Below are 19780 nucleotides of genomic sequence, written 5' to 3' on the forward strand. Positions count from 1 at the left end.
GAGGCCCCTCTGTGTACAGGTCAGCTCGGGCTGTCATAACCAAGTCCTACAGACCAGGCAGCTAAAACAACAGGGCTTTATTTCTCACGGTTCTGGAGGGTGGAGTCATGGCCAAGCGCTGGTGAGAGCTCTCTTCCGGGCTTGCAGACGGCTGCCTTCTCACTGTGTCCTCACAGGGAGGAGAGAGACACATACAGACAGACAGACAGACAGACAGAAAATGCGGGGCGGGGGGGGGGTTGAAGCTCTCTGCTGTCTCCTCCTGAAGGCTCTAACCCTATTGGATGAGGGATCCTCTCTGATGACCTCATTTAACCTTTACCACCTCCTTAGAGGCCCCATCCCCCAATACAGGCACCAGGGCATCTGGGCTCCAGGACGATGTTCTCAGTCACCATCCATTCAAGGCTGTCTGCAGATAAGCCCCTGAGAATCCAGAGAAGGCCCACCTGGACAGGCAGCTCACACACATTACCTGAGCCCCAACCCTACTTCTCTTCTGAGTGACCACGTGTGGCGGCACCAACCTCTTTCTGGGCTCAGCTTTGACAACTTTTATCTCCTCGTGCTCCGATGAACTCTTACACGAAAGCAGATCAAAGCAGAGTTGTCCAATTTGTAAAACAGATAAAAGAGGGGTTGGGAGGTCAGGAGGTGCAGCGTTCCACCTGCCATGCTAATTGTCAACCTCCCTGAGGACCAATGAGCTGCCTCTGCAGATTCTCAGATTCCAAACACTGAACAATAGCATTGCGATTTGTCAGCAAGGAAGGAGAGAAATAACAAAGTGACAAATCTATTCCGGGTCCTGAAGTATTTGAAATTACCACCCTCCCACACACACTCACATCAGCACCCTGCAATGTAGAATTTAGATCAAAGTTCACTACCAGAACTCATTGCAAAGCATAGAAAGCACCTTCTGAAAAAAAAGTAGAGTCCCATGCATTTCCAGAGACTTAAAAATTCCAGTGAACTTTTATCAGGAAACTAAACAGAGGAAAGAAGCACTCATAAAAATTCTTGCCATGAGAGCCCGTACTGACCTCCTGCAACCAGACCTCTGTACCATGGGCAGGTATTTGGAGTCGCTCTGCCAGGAGTGGTGGCAGGCCTTGCTATGACCCAATGGTACCCTGTTGCAAAGTGCTTGGCTAACGTTCTGGAATGTAGTCTGTGGCTGTTCAATGAATTCTTTCCTCCGGGCAAACAAGCTGGCTCTAGAAGTAATCACACATGGTCATTTATTCCCATTAGCAACCCCAAACAAGCAAGTGGCCTTACCCAAACAGCAGAAAAGCCTAGGTTATTTTTAAATGTGCTCAGTTTAACGTTTCATAATTTGTGATTTCCCAACAACAAAAAGAATTAATGGCACAACTGTTAAAGTTCCATGAGAATTCAGAAGAAGACATACCAAGTAGGGAAAGAGGCAACAGAGGGCAAGGCACACGTTATAAATGAGTGAAAGTAATGAAATCCTAGTTAGAGGAATCTATTTCCACTCCTGTAGAATCCTCATGGGATTAACAGACACACACTAGTACATATAAAATAGATAAATAACAAGGACCCACTGTATAGTGCAGGGAACTATATTCAGTATCTTGTAATAACTTATAATGGAAAAGAATCTGAAAAAGTAGATAGGTAGATAGATAGATAGATAGATGTATAACTGAATCACTTTGCAGTACACCCAAAACATTGCAAATCAACCATACTTCAATTAAAAAAAATACTCGTAAATAAAATCTAGTCTAAGAAGAAATGAGTTACGACCTTGGGTGGTATTCAGAGGATTGCATTGATCTAATGTTTTTCTCCCAACAGGCTTCTTGTACTTTAAAAAATAAATATGCTCCAAACTGGCTTTGAGAAATGTGTTTGTAAAGGCAGACTGACTGTGAAGCCAGGAGGTTACAGCAAGTCAGGAAGGAGGAGGTCTCCTGGTTCCCAAGCAGGCAGCACCTGCTGAGTCAGTTCAAGTCAGCCTGACTTGGCTGGAAGTCCCACAGCCCGGTGGAACTGGGCTGTATGGAAGGGGTATCCAGCACTCCCCCACAGATACCTCCCAGAGATGTCCAGGGCAACAGCTGCAGCATCACCACAAAATGTGCGTGGTGGAAAACAAAAAGGAAAGTTGACACTGATTCCACATTTTAATTAATGGGAAAAATTCAATCATCTGTACACCTGATTGTGCAATGGGGATCCTTTCTTGTGAGTAAGCATCTGAAATCAGCAATGCATCCATGGTTAAGGATAAAAATGGACCTGGCTTTTAATGTCTGACATTATTTCGTAAAGAAATTTGCTTTTTCATAGACCTCATCACTGACAAGGCAGTGTTACAGTCAGCCTTGCTTTGAAAAGACTCACCTTGTATTACCTGAAGGAACCATGACTTACCTGGGAGATTATTTCTTGGACAATCCCCTTCATCTATAAACGAGGAAATGAGTCAGCTTTACTAAGTACTACCTCATCACTGGCGTTCTGTCATTCAGCAGGGATGGGAACGCATTTTGTTACTCACAGAAGCCAGAAGGCTGGATCACCAAGCATACAGGTAGGTCACCGTTGATATCTACTCTTCAAACAATGACAGGTTCTGTTGTCAGAGATCTTAACAGTCTCTCTGATTGGAAAAGTGCCTGGCTGGTCACAAGACAGCATGACTCATTACCGCTGCTCAACTTCAGCTGAACAGAAGGCTAAAAGAACAAAATCAGCTCTGTGATGTCATCTCTTTTCCATGTATCTTTAACATAGTTTAGATACAGAAGTTGTTGAGTAAGACGCAAAGCTTTCAAATGAGAAGAATGCATCTGAAATACTTAGGGAAAGAAAACACCAGACACCGTCCAGGAATTCGGGGTGTGTGGTCTTTGCTGATACAAAGTATTCCACAAGGTTTTAAGACCTATAAACTAGTCACCTGGGTTGGTCAAAGTTTAACTCGACTGAAATATTTTAGGCTTAAGTAACCGTTTAAGAATGTCGAGTTTCCAGAACAGCTTGAGGAGCTCTCTCATTTCCAGTTATTGGAAACCTACAAAAAATGTACAAAGACTTCCTAAACATGTTTCAAAATCAAGGAAAATAGAAACAGTGTTTGTTTGGAAGTGGCGGGGATTATCAGTAACTTATCTTTTTTCTATTCTTTTCCACTTATTTAATGAGCAGGTATTGCTTTTATAGTGACAATAAGTAAGCAGGAAAAAAAAGTTTCATGTTTCCTCAGAGGTAGCTCCTTGAGAGGAAAAGCACAAAAGCCAAAACAAACTGAAAAAGTAAATTGACAGCTACCTCATATCTTTCATTTCAATGTCAGTTAAACTGCAATGAGGAAAAATGAGATCACTGTTTACCTGACTACACTACAGGTCCCCAAAGAGCAAGTGTGAGAGGGGGTCCCATATTCATCAGCTGTCATAACACTAGCAGCAATCTCTTCTAAGAAGTTAAATCACTCATTTCGGTAAAAGCCAGCCAAGAAGAAGAGAGTGTACTGTAGCAAAGATGAAGGAAGTATTTTTAATTAAGCTGATTGACACCACTTCCTCAGAGTGGCTTTATTTGGAAAATGAGAGAACAGCAGAGAAAGGAGTGTTGCATTAGGAATGGTATCATGTGAAAAAGTTATGTATCTTTCAAATTTAGCCAATCATTGTTAACTTCCTTTTTTTTTTTTTCAGTGTTGCCTGTTTGTTTCTGGGAGGTCTTAAGAAAATATAGAAGCTTTGTCAGATGCTAAAGAGGAAGTCCAGAATTGTAATGAGATGGTGTGGCCCACTCCTTAACCCTCAACACATAGAGCTTGTTTTTGAAGAAACATACGCACTGTCCAACTTGTTTCATGAAAGCTGTAGGGTGAAAATCATACATTTCTGTCACTGAATTGTCTTTAATTCAACAGCACTTATGTGAGGACTCTTCAGCTCTCAGTTCCCCAGTGTCAGAGGGAGTCCTGAGCCATCTTTGACACTTTGTCCCTGCAACTTAAGGGTTGGTCTCCTGAACTCCTGATGTCTGTGACCACATCTGTTCTCCTTGCCTCTCTGCTTTGTGTGCTGATGTGTTATGTATTCTCAACTTTCACCTGCCATCCTTACGACCACAGAGTAGTATTGATCATTTTAACTTTGAGTAATTACTAGAAGATATATCCTTGCAACCAAAGATTGGCATCCGGAGAGGCCAGGACCATTTTTTACAGACTGTGTTAAAAATAATATATGGCCCCAAAAATAGTGATTAAATATATCAATTGTTTCCTGTGAATATCCTTCCAGAGTGATTCCAATAGTTAAAAGTGACCAGATAAATATGTTTTTCAATAAAGACATAATTTAGATTACTCTGAAAAACTAGAAAAGTGGTACCATAGCACTTTTATATAAACATCTTAAACTTGGAAACACTTAAATTTTAAGGGGTGAAAATGACAAATATAGAGTAACTTCATTTTTTCTTACGTCTTGTTTTAAATGTGTCTATTATTCAAGACTAACATCACAAGATTTTCCCCATAATTTAATGATTAAGTGTCATTTTATACAAGCTGCAAAGTCCTCCGTAGGATCAGAGATGTTCCTCTCCGCTGGGTGCTGAGTTAGTGTTGGGTACCTCAACCTCATCTCCCCGCTGCCCCTCTTCCATTATGTTGATGGTGTGTCCTGTCCTTACTCCTCCAAGGCCAGCTGTGCACACAGAGTGTCTTTACCTTCAGTAAAACAGAGGATAAACTCACTCAAACTAGAGTGGTTGTGACCATCCCCTCTCCCAAGTGCATTAACGTTTTAAACAGAAGATACAAGGGAAAAATAAATGAACGTTATGCACAGAAGCAGGAGGCTCCTCCCACACCCCCAGAAGTGTCAACACAGACTTAGCCAGTTTCTTCTGTTCGTTGAACAATCACATATACATCTTCTGAATCAAAATGTAATTAACAATCTAACAAATAAGTTTTTTCAGATTAGTAATTGTACATAGATAAGAAAATTTTTACGCAGTTACAAAATTTAAATTACATGTACTATGCATTCAATAACTTTCCTCCACCATATGGAGTAAGCTCATTGAAAATCATGGAAAAAATAAAACTCCTAGTGGCCACACTGACCAGTAAAACAGTATGGTTAAGAAAAGGGATGGGAGAGATCATCTTCATTAGCAAAAGCATTCTTCTGCCTTTATTGCCCTGCAGTAAAACTATCCATTCTCCCTGGTTTCACCACAAATTTCAATCCCCTCCTCCATGACCAGTCCCACCAGTCTTTTCTTTCGTAAGAGCTAATATTTTTAATAAAAATTTAATAAAAGCATATACCTACAAGATATTGCAAATCTTATTCAATTTTTATTTATTGAATAAATAAAAGCAGGATATTGAAAATTTACATATATTTATATGTATGCTTTTAGCTGACACTTGGCGTCCACATTCTGGAAGCATTTAGCATGTCAGTTATATGAATGAGTGAGAAATGTTAAAAAGAAAAAACAAAAGAAGGGAGGAAGAAATTCACTGCCCCCCACCCAAACAAGTGAGAGAGAGGTTAACCGCTACAGGGAATGCCAGTTAATAAATTTCAGGAAGTTAAACTACCAGTGTATTTCATAAAAGCTACTGATATGATTTAGTTCATTTCTACTCATCGGGAAGTAGTTTGAATTTATCAATTTGAAACAAAATTACCTAGAATGTCCATGACAACTTTTCTAGGTTCAGGCTGCTTTATACTTTTTATAGTCATTATTTCATTTAGTATGGAAAAAAGAAGAGAAATGTATGCGTGTGTGTGTGTGCGTGAGTGTGTGTGTGTGTGTATAGTTTTACATTTTTATACACATAGAGAGACAGAGAGAGAGTTGTAGGGTTCTTTCTTATCTTGATTTAAAGATAGTAGTATCAGTATCATTCTTTATTTCAAGAAAGACCACTCTCTCATGTTATGACACCAGTTAAATATTGTGTAATTATTTTTTCAGTGGATTTGATGCATCTGATAATTATTGATCTCCTTCCAAATATCTTAACCTCAAGAGCAAACCAAGCTGCACAGGCAATGATCCAATTTCAGAGGCTCCTATGAGGCTGACTCCTAGCTGGTTATTTCTAGACTAAATCACAGAGGTTGACCCCAGGCAGAACTGTAAGGTTTTTGCCTTTCAATCTCTATTGATGTTTTCAAAGGCAGGTTAGCAGAGAGAAAAACAGGCTTAATGATCATATACAATGTTGGACATATTGTCTCAAATATAGTTCTATTTCAGGAATTAGAAGTTCCTACTAATTTCCAATGAACAATAACATCCAGTAATTCAACATTTTGTAAACCAGAAATCACAGTAATTGGTCATTTGGCGTATTTAAGATAATCCCCCAAATCCCAGCAATTTGACATCCATGGCTAGCACAGTAGCAGAGTGGGGTTATTCTAATGAGTATTCTGCTTAGCCAGATGTCACAAGAAATGAAAGAGAAAGAAGAAAAAGAAAAGAAGCACTATTCTTCTTTTGATTTTTCAACCATTAAAAAATGTAGAGCTTCCCTGGTGGCGCAGTGGTTGGGAGTCCGCCTGCCGATGCAGGGGACACGGATTCGTGCCCCGGTCCGGGAAGATCCCACATGCCGCGGAGTGGCTAGGCCCGTGAGCCATGGCCGCTGAGCCTGCGCGTCCGGAGCCCGTGCTCCGCAACGGGAGAGGCCACTACAGTGAGAGGCCCGCGTACCGCAAAAAAAAAAAAAAAAAGTAAAAATCCTTCTTTGATCACAGTCACACAAAAGCAAGCAGCAGGCTGAGATTACCCCAAGGGTAAAAATTTTGGACACTGAGTTACACCAAGGAGGCTTTAAAGTCAGGGACTGTGGTCTTGGCAGTATCCATCGTGATGCTCAGGGTACCTGGAGCGGAGGTACGGTGGTACTCCACAGTTGTTCACTGAAAGGGCCCATAAATTGAGTGGTTGCCGTGAGAAATATTGCTGATTTTTGAAAAATAAATTTGAGGACTGTTGCCCCATAAAACGTGTTCTATCCAGGACCAAGGTTTAGGCTCGACCTCTTTAATCATAGATCTCGGGAAGTGACGCTTCGCTTTCCACAGCAGAGTCTCCTCTGCTCCTAATCATGTTGGCACATTCCGGAACTCTGCTCCATGCATAGAGGAACTAGCAGAGTGGAGGAGGAGAGCCGGAGCTTTTGGTCATTGTCCTGGCCGCTCAGGCACAAATCCAGGGGACTGACTCCGTGGCAATCTGATCTGGTGCAAAAACAAATGATGACCCGAGGTCCGCTGTGCTGTTATCAGACTTACAAAGGGGAGTGGATGCTCAACATCACTAATCATTAGAGAAATTCAAATCAAATCTGCAGTGAGGTATCACCTCACACCAGTCAGAATGGCCATCATCAAAAAATCTACAAACAATAATTGCTGGAGAGGGCGTGGAGGAAAGGGAACCCTCTTGCACTGTTGGTGGGAATGTAAATTGATACAGCCACCATGGAGAACAGTATGCAGGTTCCTTAAAAAACTAAAAATAGAACTACCATAAGACCCAGAAATCCCACTACTGGGCATATACCCTGAGAAAACCATAATTCAAAAAGAGTCATGTACCAAAATGTTCACTGCAGCTCTATTTACAATAGCCAGGACATGGAAGCAACCTAAGTGTCCATCGAGAGGTGAATGGATAAAGAAGATGTGGCACATATATACAATGGAATATTACTCAGCCATAAAAAGAAACGAAATTGAGTTATTTGTAGTGAGGTGGGTGGACTTAGAGTCTGTCATACAGAATGAAGTAAGTCAGAAAGAGAAAAACAAATACCGTATGCTAACACATATATAGAGAATCTAAAAAAAAAAAATTTGTTCTGAAGAACCTAGGGGTAGGACAGGAATGAAGATGCAGATGTAGAGAATGGACTTGAGGACACAGGGATGTGGAAGGGTAAACTGGGACAAAGTGAGAGAGTGGCATGGACATAGATACACTACCAAATGTAAAATAGAAAGCTAGTGGGAAGCAGCCACATAGCAGAGGGAGATCAGTTTGGTGCTTTGTGACCACGTAGAGGGGTGGGATAGGGAGGGTGGGAGGGAGATGTAGGAGGGAGGAGATATGGGGATATATGTATATTATAGCTGATTCACTTTGTTATAAAGCAGAAACTAACACACCCTTGTAAAGCAATTATACTCCAATAAAGATGTTAAAAAAATATAAATAAACAGTAAAAAAAATAAAATAAAATATACAGAATTAAAAAAAGAGATAAAGCAATGAGCAGAAGAACACAAATACACCCCATTCCATTTAGATGAAGTTCAGAAACTCACAAAATAAATAACATGTTGTTTACAGATGTGTGTAAGAGAAAACTATAAATCAAATCAAGCAAATAATAAGCACAAATTTTTAGCAAGAATAACGGGGCATGCCATCAGAGAAGGGTAAGACGGTCTCAAAATTATCGGTAATGTTGTCATTTGATGTATAGAGAGATTCTATATTAGTATCTTCATGCCTTTCATATGTCATGTCTATAGCTACATGTATAAAATTTTATGTATATTAACTTATTATACTAAACAAAAGGACGGAGGTGGCTTCGCGAAATTTGCTCCCGCGTCGACCGTGGGGGTGTGCTGGAGACCCTGCTTTCAGAGAGCTTGGTGGAAATGCTCCTCACAGGTCTTAGAACCAGGAAAAGCTAGAGATCTGACTAAGCAACTGGTTTGTTCTAAACTTCTGAACTCTTGGAATGAAGCTCATTTCTTCTGTGTTCTAATCAAAAGGAAGTTCAGAATCCTACTATGTAAGGTCCATCTCGATGAACTGAGCAGGGTCGCATTCTGTGCCCTGTCCTGCTGACCTAACTCCCCTCGCCCGTCTGCCTTCTCCCTCCCCCATCTCAGCAATCCTGATGTGTCTGACGCTCTCAAATATTCTGTCTTCTGGAAGGAACCTCAGAGGGCTCCTCTTCCCCACCGCTCCTCCCCTCCCCTTCCCTGTCCTTGTCTTCAAGGGCAAATTGTGTCAGGTTCCTTTAGAAGCTCTAGGCTGACCAGGTGTGCCTGGGGGGGGTACCACTAGATTCTGCTGATCGCTGTAGGTGTGGCCTCAGCTGAATTTAACTCAGATGAGATAAGCAATAAGCTTTCAGAGTTTCTCTAATGCCCACTGAACTGCTTTGTTGCTGGCATTTTGTTTTACTGTATTTTTCTAAAATACCAGTCTAGTTATGCCGTCTCTTTGTTTGTAATCCTGCAGAGTTCCCCCCCACCATGACCCATCCCCTCCAAGACTTAGCCGGGCCTTCCTCAGTGGATCAACCTCCTGCAACCTTTCCCATCTCACCTTGGGCAGCTTCCTTCTTCCTGGCCTCAGGGTTGAGTGCCAGCAATAAAGCACACAGATCTGACCTCGCGGATGCCTCCCCACCGCCCCGGACAGCTCCACACTCTCCCCTAGACACTCTACCCTGGGGCCTCCCCACCTCAGAGGAGGAAGTTACTCTCAGCCCTGCCCACACCCAGGCCAGCCAAGCACCCCTATTCTAGCTTCATCGCTCATGTTAACACTTAGTTTACATTTCACCTCCCCAGACGAATCTTATTTTGTTTGTATTTCAAATAGCCACACATCCACACTGAAAGAAGAAATGCATTACAATGTCCATATCTGCAGCATTTTAATTCTTTCAGTCCATTAGGGTAAATTCTGCCAAAATTGTAATAATGCAGTTTAAGCACTCTGAATTACTAGAAGCCCAGGGTACTCTTATTAGACTAATGTCACCATTACTTTCTGTCTAATGGATATCATCTGGCCTCTCACTTCTCTGAGTGACCCAAGAGTCAGCATGGGGCATTCGTGGTGCATCCTATTCAGAAAGAATAATTTTCAAAGCAGGGTAAAAGGCAGGAATGGCTCTGCTCCAGAAGGACAGAGGAATCATTCTAGAGGAGAGAGTCATCCCAGAATTGGGCCCTAAGTTCCGTTTGCTCAGCCTGAGAGAAAGTGGATGACTTTGGGAGTTCCTGAAACGATCTGTGTGGTCTGCTGTCTGTGCACTAGAGGCCCACAGAAAGCGCCCACAGAACTGCTGAGGTGTAAGAAACGTCAAGAACCACCCCCCTCCCCGGCTGTATTAAATGAGTAAGAGTATGTGAAACCACTCACATGAGTTAGAAAGATACCGTCAGTCACAAAATCTTTCGCCATTAAAAATGGAAGCAGGGCTTCCCTGGTGGCACAGTGGTTGAGAGTCCGCCTGCCGATGCAGGGGACACGGGTTTGTGCCCTGGTCCGGGAAGATCCCACATGCCGCGGAGCGGCTGGGCCCGTGAGCCATGGCCACTGGGCCTACGCGTGCGGAGCCTGTGCTCCGCAATGGGAGAGGCCACAACAGTGAGAGGCCCGCGTACCGCAAAAAAAAAAAAAAAAAAATGGAAGCAGATGTGTTACATAATATTTGTTCAAGTGATATGATTTAAACTTTAAACCGTCCAGGATAATTTTGACATGGTGAGTAGTTTTATTATTACTGTCATTATGATTGATTATGATTATTTGGGAGATGAATAGCCAACACAAATACAAGACTTACTGCATGCCAGCCACTGTTCAAATTGTTTTCAATATATTAACTCACTTTATCCTTGCAAGAACCCTCTGGGATAGGTACCGTGTCTCGGATAAATCACCTGAGGCATACAGAGATTAAGTAAAGCCTGGTGAGGCAGGAAAAGAAACTAACTTCTTGGCTTAAGGGTCTTTGCCTTCTCTATGGAAGGGCAGCCCTCAGGCAACAGTAGAAATAGTTGGGACTGGCAGCTTACTCCTACCTTTAATTCCATGTGGCTAAAGCGGGATTGATGATCTGTCAATCACCTGGTGAATCTGGTCTGATTTGTGCCTATGTGTCCGTACATGCATTATTTTGTTGGGGGAGGAAAAAGTACCAAATTATTTATATTGACCATTAAAAAATACAAACAGTAACAGCAAATGACTCAGCTGCAGCCCTTTTACGTTGTTAGAATTGAACTAAAATTTCTGCAGGTTCTGGGAAAATGGTCCTAGCTATGTACAGCCAGCCAGATTCTGTTCCAGAGATAAACGAACCTCCATAAGTATGTATGTAGGAAAACATTCGAACCAGAGTTTAATTTCCATGTAAGTGTAAATAATGTGGAACGGCTACATCACGAAGGCCTTACTGTGTTCTGGTAACATTGACGAGTTCTTTGAGAGGGGCATTCTATAATCTGTAAACTATTACTCCCAGTTGTAAGTGATAAACTATTATTTCCAATTGTGAGAACATAGGAAAACTTGACAACTTGAGTGGCTCCAATTTTCAATTTCATACAGTTGGATGAAATCCAGAAAATATAGAAATATTATTTTTCCTAAAGCTGAGATGGAAGACATTCCTACATAGACACAGTGAAAACACAATAAAAATATGGGATAATTTCAGTGTTAATCTATTCCCAGATATGAATGCTTTACAATAAAATACAACTATGGGTACAAATAGATCAATATAAATTTAGATGCCTTAAAATATAGATATGAGTTTCCTTTTTTACTTTTTTTCAGTCTTTTTTCTGCCATTGTATTTTTAAAATTTTGTATTGAAGTATAGTTGATGTACAATAATATATAAGTTACAGGTGTACAACATAGTGATTCACAAATTTTAAAGATTATACTCCATTTGTAGTTATTATAAAATATTTGCTAGATTCCCTTGTATACTTGTAGCTAATTTTATATATATATATAAATATATATATAATTATATATATAAATATATATATATAATTATATATATATAATTATATATTATATATTATTATATATATATTCTCCTGCCGATGCAGGAGACATGGGTTCGTGCCCTGGTCCGGGAAGATCCCACATGCCGCAGAGCAGCTGGGCCCGTGAGCCATGGCCACTGAGCCTGCGTGTCTGGAACCTGTGCTCCGCAGCAGGAGAGGCCTCAACAGTGAGAGGCTCGCGTACCGGAAAAAAAAAAAAAAAAAAAGCAGCTTGGTTAAAAAAAAAACTCCACAAGGACCTACTTGTATAGCACAGAGAACTCTCCTCAATACTCTGTAATAACCTAAACAGGAAAAGAATTTGAAAAAGAATAGATACATGTATAGGTATAACTGAATCACTTTGCTGTACACCTGAAACTAACACGACATTGTAAATGAACTATAGTCCAATTTAAAATGAAAACCAAAAAAAACCAACTCCATATATTGTATGTACTGGAGGAAGGAGGTGGGAATTTAAACTTTAAACTTGGTTCTCCTCAGAGCTTAAAGGGTCACAACTCAGTCAATGTTATTTTCAAATCCCTCAGACAAAATAACCTGACAAATAGCTTAATATTACTCAGTAAGTGAGTGTATTTAGAGGGCTATAAACATGTATTAATGGAGTTAATAAAAGTATGCATTTATTAAGAGATTTAATGAATAATCGGAAACTTCTTAATTATTAATTTGAACAAATTTTTAAATTCACTTTTACTGATGCATCACATATTAGAAAAACTAACAAAGATTCAATTACACATGTACACATTTTCATATGATAAAATTTTATTAAGTAGATAAAATATTCACAAAAGGAAAATCCATAAGAAGTGTAATGTCATGGGCAACTTTCAACTAAAAATCATAGATATTTAAGATAGGTTCAGCTCATTAAAGTTTCATTCATTAGAATAAAAATTAATGCATTTAATTGTAAGTGCCGTGATTAATTCAACAAACTCAGTACAGAATTAGAGCAATTTTTACTGTTTTATTCACATATTGCTGAAAACTTTTGACAAAATATACCAATTGTTTTGTCATTCTATGCCTCAGTCAGGTCCTCTTAAACTTTTGGCCTTCATTCTCTTCAAAGACCATCAATTCTGATCCTTTTCAACAGGTCAGATTTAATCTCACAGCAGGAAAGGTTTTTCAAGGGTCCATGTGGAAAAGCACTGCGTGTAACACACACTTCGATGAAATAAAGATGAATAAACCCAATCACTTCCCTCCAAGAGATTGCAGTCTAGTCTGCAGAAATCAATAGTTCTAACATAAAATAGATTTGAAGATTGTCCCTATGGGGGTCTCACTCTTTGGCTAATATATACCTTTATTTCTAAACAAATATTTTTGGACCTCGTCAAAGAATGATAAAATCTGGCTTTAGAAATTGTCTTTATAGTGATGAGAACTTGTTCAACATCTATTAAACGAATATTGTAGAGCCTGTAGCTAAGCCAGACGTTGTCCTAGGTACACAGATATGATGGGAACAAACTTGGTCCTTCCACGTGGGGTTGAGAGTATGATGGAATTGAAAGATGAGGGAACGGAACCAACATCACAACGCTTCTCTGCCCCAAACCAAAAAACAATAGCCCAGCTTTCTCCTTGGGATCTCATGTGTGTATTTCACACAAAAGGGATCCGGTGCTGCAGAGGAGTGGTAAGTGGAATTCAAAAACGTGTACCTTCAGCCATTCTCAAAACCTCCCTCCACTGTGTTCCCACAGCACGAAGGTCCCCTGCCAACCTCAAGTGTTGCTAGTTCACTTCAATGACTATCTGAAAAGTATCTTCCTGTCTCCAAAACCAAGGGATCCATCTAGCCTGGGTCCTCTCTCACCACACTAAAGCAGAAGCATGCCCTCAGACGAGACATTTATTTTCTTTGGATTGAGGATGATTTAACACTTAGCTCCTTCAATTAAAGTGATGATTTACTAATACAACGGTATCAATAAACAGAAGAGGCCAAGAGTGAGCCCATATTAATCACATGGATTATCTCCTTTTGTCTTCACAATAACCCTGGGAGGGAGTTAACCCTATCCTCCTCATTTTAAGTTGGAAACTGGAGTTTGGATGGATTAAATCATGAGCCCTTGATTGCACTACTGCTACACGACAGAAATACCACCTCTGCCAGGGCAGCCTGTTTCCAGATCTCGGGATCTTGGCGTTATTCTCAATTAGACGCTGCAGCTAAAACCCTGGAAGGGTACGTGACACACAGAAGTCCTCTGATCCCACCCTCTTTGCACAAGGGGTGGCCGGGTGTCATTCGGGACAAATTTGAGCCAGGGCAGGGGTATCTGAGGGACACCCCACCCCACCTTGGTCCCTGCCCCTGGCAGTCTGTGCCCACCCCACAGAAGGCAGGCATCTGCCCTATAGGGATGTGAGAGCACGAAGGGTGGAGTTTCTCCCACAGGCCTTTCCATGGTCAGCTCTCCAGGACCGTCCTCTCTGTCAGGACAGGGCGTGAATATCTTCCTAACTGTCCCACTCACCTCTGCTCCTCTGTCTACAAGCCTTTATGCTTTAGCCTCTATAGAGATTCACCTTCTCTATTCCTCAGGGCCAGCCAGCCACTAACTTCAGAAAAAAAAATCTTTTTTTCCATCATATGATGCTTTATACTTTGATAAGCGGCTTTTTAAAAAAACGTAAACAAGGGCTTCCCTGGTGGCGCAATGATTGAGAGTCTGCCTGCCGATGCAGGGGACACGGGTTTGTGCCCCGGTCTGGGAAGATCCCACATGCCGCAGAGCGGCTAGGCCCGTGAGCCATGGCCGCTGAACCTGCGCGTCCGGAGCCTGTGCTCCGCAGCGGGAGAGGCCACAACAGTGAGAGGCCCGCGTACAAAAAAAAACAACAAAAAAAACGTAAACTAGACCCTAGGCTCTACAATAGTTGTTGGTGTCTAGAGAAGAAAGTTCCCAGCAGAAAGAGTTTTACATTTTAGTGATGGTCAGCAACCTGTGACCTGTCCTTAAGCTGCATTCTCGTCCACTTGGCCACTGGTAAAATAATTTCTGTCTCTTTCCTTTCATGAGATATGAATATTTAATCGAGTAAAAGCATTGAACAAGAAGGCACAATACTTGGGTTTTTGTCTTCATCCTGAAGACTTTGTCTAACCATAGGACACTACAATCTAAGCGTCCCCATCCTTCATTCATGAAATGGGAATCAGAATACATTAATACCATCACAAAGTGATGGTGTGGGAAATGATTACTTTATGTGAAAGTTATGAAAATGTAAACACTACCACCACACTGTTATACATAAAGGTCCTTCCTTCCCTTAGTTCCTGAGGAAATTGGCTGTATGGTCATTTTATTTTAATTAAAAATTCGTTCCCCAGACTTGTGGTTGCCAAGGGGGAGGGGGTTGGGGGAGGGACGGAGTGGAGGTTGTGGTTAGCAGATGTAGGCTATTACATAGAGAATGGATAAACAAACAACAAGGTCCTAGCACAGAGAACTATATTCAATATCCTGTGATAAACCAGAATGGAATAGAATATGAAAAAAGAATGTATGTATATGTATAACTGAATCATTTTGCTGTACAGCAGGAATTAATACGACATTGTAAATCAACTATACCTCAATAAAAAAAAAGAAATAAAAATTTAAAAGCCTGGAAAGGGGAAAAAAATTCATTCCCTTGTCCCCATTGCCTTGGCAGTTACTAAGCAAGTCCGCGGTAACCTGAGGGTCTGGTGATAAGCACCTGGGTTCTGTAGCCTCTGTGACATTTCAGACGCACACCAGAAACCTGAGGCTGTCCCAATAACAATTCAGGTGAAATTGCAGATAAGAGCAAACAGGAGCTGTAATTTTTCATATTCAGAATTCCTTCTGCAGGTACATTAATTCAGGGCAGTACCATTAGGCCCCAATAAGAGCAAATTGCACTTTCTGACATGGAAGCGTGCAGACATCAGTCACAAGAATGATAGGATTGCTGGTGTCCCTATTATTTCATGAATCCAAAGAAATGGCTCTTTTGTAGCCAAAGTAATTCTCCATATAAAAACCGTACATTGAAGGCATTTTGTTAATGTAATGCTCAGTGCTATTCAGAAAAGGTTGAGGTTTCACTAGAAAAGGAGGAATTCTCTTTTTTCCACCGCCCAAATCTGATTCCTTAATCACAGCCTCTTGTTTTCCATGTGTGTCCATGTTACAGCTAAATCATGTTGGTGTAGACATAATAGAAGTATAATTGATTTAACTTCCCCAAAGAATGCTGATCTCAACCAGAATGATCACTTTTGCAGTATAGAGCTGATCTTTCCAAATAAATGGAAGAAAATAAAGCTGTCCTCTCCTATCACCAAAGCCCAGGAATAGCATTAAAATCAGCTCAAATTCCAGGTACAGAACACTATGAATACCCAATCTTCAAACTTTTATTTAGAATGCAAATAAAACCTCAATGGATACAATTTTAAATAGGAATTGCTTATATGTTTTGTTTGCATTTTACAGAAAAACATTTTCCTTTTGTGGGGAGAGTTATTTCTATTGCACAAGTTCGAATACACCTCAGTCTTTTTGAAAACAGATTAAAATCTAATCTCACCAGTGAAAAAATTGATGACCTGATTTGCACATTCTGCCATCTTTATGTTTGACTCACAAACTGTTACCATTCTCTTTCTTTGAATTCTGCCGCTGGAGTCTTCTGAGCTCCATCCAAAGTATGGAATTCCTAATGAATGTGCTGTTTACTTTCCGAGTGTGTTGGGACCTGTTTTCTGGAATTCTCTGTTAGTTGGCTTAGGTGTTTATTTGAATCAATGAAAGAAAACCAAATAATTGGCATATTAGTATTTTTCAAAACAGCTGAAATTAGAATCCTGATCTAGACAGTGGGGATTTATGGATGCTGTTTGGACAGTCTGTCTGGATGCCTTCATACAATTGGCTTAAGAAAAAAAAAAAATGTTGCCTCTTTTATCACATAAGTTTCAGCATTTTCTGAAGCCCTATTCTGCCCTGGCATTCATTGTATTGAACGGTTACTGTGTTTTAGGCATTGTGATAGAATATTCCGTGTGTTGTTTCTAACACTGGATTATATCCACGTTTTACTTAAAGGAAACAGGCTTAGAGAAGTTATGTGTCACACCGAAGGTCACCCAGCATCTGAGGGGCTGCAGACCCAGGACTCAAACCACATCTCAGTTCAAAGCCCTCATATATGACATCATATCATTTCCTGTCATTTCCATGGGAGCTAATTCCAGGGGGTATTAGGAGATGCTTTTTTTTAAAGTATCTATGATCAACTAAATCTGAGAAACACTAACTACGACAACGCTTAGCAGACTTTTTCAATAGGAGGAATTCTTAAGCCCTCAAATCTGTTGAACGCCATTGCAAATTTCCAGGGAGGGACACAGGATGGAGTTTCCCAAACGTTTATCCCCCAACAGAAGGGATTAACTTTGAGCTCCAGGAGGACCTTCTTTGTGGAGACACAACGCCCTTGAAAGCTGGCCCCTAAATAGCACTGCAAGACGGTCACCACCTCACAGCCAGACCCCCAAGACTTGATTAATTTGACACCCGTTAATTCATTAATTTATTCACTTGGCTTTCAAACTTTCACTGGAAGGGGTCTGTTGAGTCTGGCCTGGTTTAAACTCTGGAGACCAGAGCTAGGAGACCAGGTCTCAGCCCCAAGTGGCAAGTCCAACGTTGTGGTGAGCTGGGGCTCTATGGGGGCAGCAGGTAGGATTAGGGGGTCCCCATCCCGAAACACACAGGGAGCACTGAGGAGGGAGACTGAGGCCTTGCTGGGAGCAGAGAGCAGAGACCATGGGCACGGCAAAGCAGACCTTCCAGAAACTTCCACCTGGGCATTGCCCATGCGAAAGGCCACACAGGAAGCAGCCTGATTTTCTTTGCTTTGTCTTTTAAAGAGAGCCTGTAGTTTGTGCGCTCAACCAAAAGCACTGGAATTAAATTGCTTTCTCCGGATGACGTGTGAGGAGACGTGACATGAGTCTGCTGGGTCCTGAGGCCACCGTGGCCCCCTTCCTACATACACTTACCCTCTCCAGGCTTCTAGTAAATACGAGATCTGCCCCTTTAAAAAATTATATAAATTTACTCTTGGATTTTATGTAGAAACTAAAGAAACGGAAATAACCTTCGATGCCAGGTTTTGCAAACATAAACTCTTCTTGATGGTACCATCTTGTTTCTTTTTTTTTTGGTACGCGGGCCTACTTACTGTTGTGGCCTCTCCCGCTGCGGAGCACAGGCTCCGGACGCACAGGCTCAGCGGCCATGGCTCACAGGCCCAGCTGCTCTGCAGCATGTGGGATCTTCCCAGACCGGGGCACGAACCTGTGACCCCTGCATCGGCAGGCGGACTCTCAACCACTGCGCCACCAGGGAAGCCCCCATCTTGTTTCTTGACAACAATCTTCAGACTTGGATCATGTCTCTGAAGGGCTTATGGGGCTAACACTGAAGTCCTTCCACTTTTCCTCATTTCAGTTTCTATTCTGATTGTGACTTAAAAGGAATGGAAAACTAGTACATAAAAAGTACATGTCATTAAACCCAAGGCCAAAGGACTCCGTAGTAATAAAAGAAATAAATGGAGGACGGTGTGGGAAGTGTCCTGACATCAGAGCCCTGTGAGGAGTGTCTGTCCTGTAACATTTTGTTGCGGCATAAACAGTGAAACCTCCAGCTGTGCCTATTAATTGTTTTAGAAGTTATTTCAAAATAGATTTGTGTGAATGTTCACGAATTCATTCTTTAGTCAAAGTTTTAGGTCTTTATGCCATTGGAAGATCTGTGTCCATAGCTCCTGAGTGGGCCCACTTCACGTGTTTGTATGCAGGGCAGTTACCTCAGGGGTCAGAGAGTTGAGTGCCCAGCAGCAGAGTGTGTTTGTTTGCTGGGAACACACCAATGCTCAAGCAGCAAATTGTATAACATCATTCCTGCCTGCACCTCCTCCCCGCCACCCATGTGCACGCGCACACACACACACACACCTGCACACAGACGTGTAGACACATACACATAGATAGACGTATACACAGAGAGACACACACGTGCACACACAGATACATATACATATGTGCATAGACACACATATGCATGAATACTCTCACATGCACACACAGACACATGCATGCACACATACATAGACACACGTATACTCACATGTACACGCAGATATGTATACATATATGCACATGTATACACGCATGCACACACACACATAGACACACGCACACACAGACATGCAGATATTTTTCTGGGTGGGGGCAGAGGAAGTAGCCTCACCTTTCTTCTGTGTCCACCGCAACACTCCAGCCAAAGCATATCCGGGCCCTCGTGCAGGTGGGATGAGCACCAGCCAAGGTCCCCGTGGCCAGCGTGTTGGAACAGCAGCGAGACATCCCTGGTCAAGAACAAGGAGCAGGGCATCAGGCATCAGATAAAGGTGCTCGCCAGCCCGGCCCCCTGAGGGCTCCTCTCACTGGGACTCACGGAAATCTGCCCCGGATTCTATAGGAGTCTGTCTGGGGTAAAAAAGCAAAGGCAGGTGAATTAGGAGGCTATGACCTGACACCTGACTGGGGCCACCCAGTCCCGGCTGGAGCTCTCCTCCCACCGCGAGGGAAGGCTGCGTCCCCTAGGGGATCACCGAGCTCCTCCTTTGCAAGAGGAGGAACAGTAGCTCCTGCCCACACCGCTTCCCAGGCCGGCACCCCCTGCACCCCCTGGAAAGTGTCCAGTGAACCTGGCTTCTCCGGTTCAGCCCCTGGCCGCCCCCCGCCAGCCTGCTCCCTTTGCCACCTCTCCTGTGACACCATTTCTGTCCTGTTGCTCTCCCATCCACTGAGCCGGGATCGAGTATGT

Source organism: Delphinapterus leucas, chromosome 2 (assembly GCF_059928025.1).
Source record: "Delphinapterus leucas isolate spDelLeu-1000000601 "Yukka" chromosome 2, BTC_Dleu_Yukka2, whole genome shotgun sequence".
NCBI classification, from domain to species: domain Eukaryota; kingdom Metazoa; phylum Chordata; class Mammalia; order Artiodactyla; family Monodontidae; genus Delphinapterus; species Delphinapterus leucas.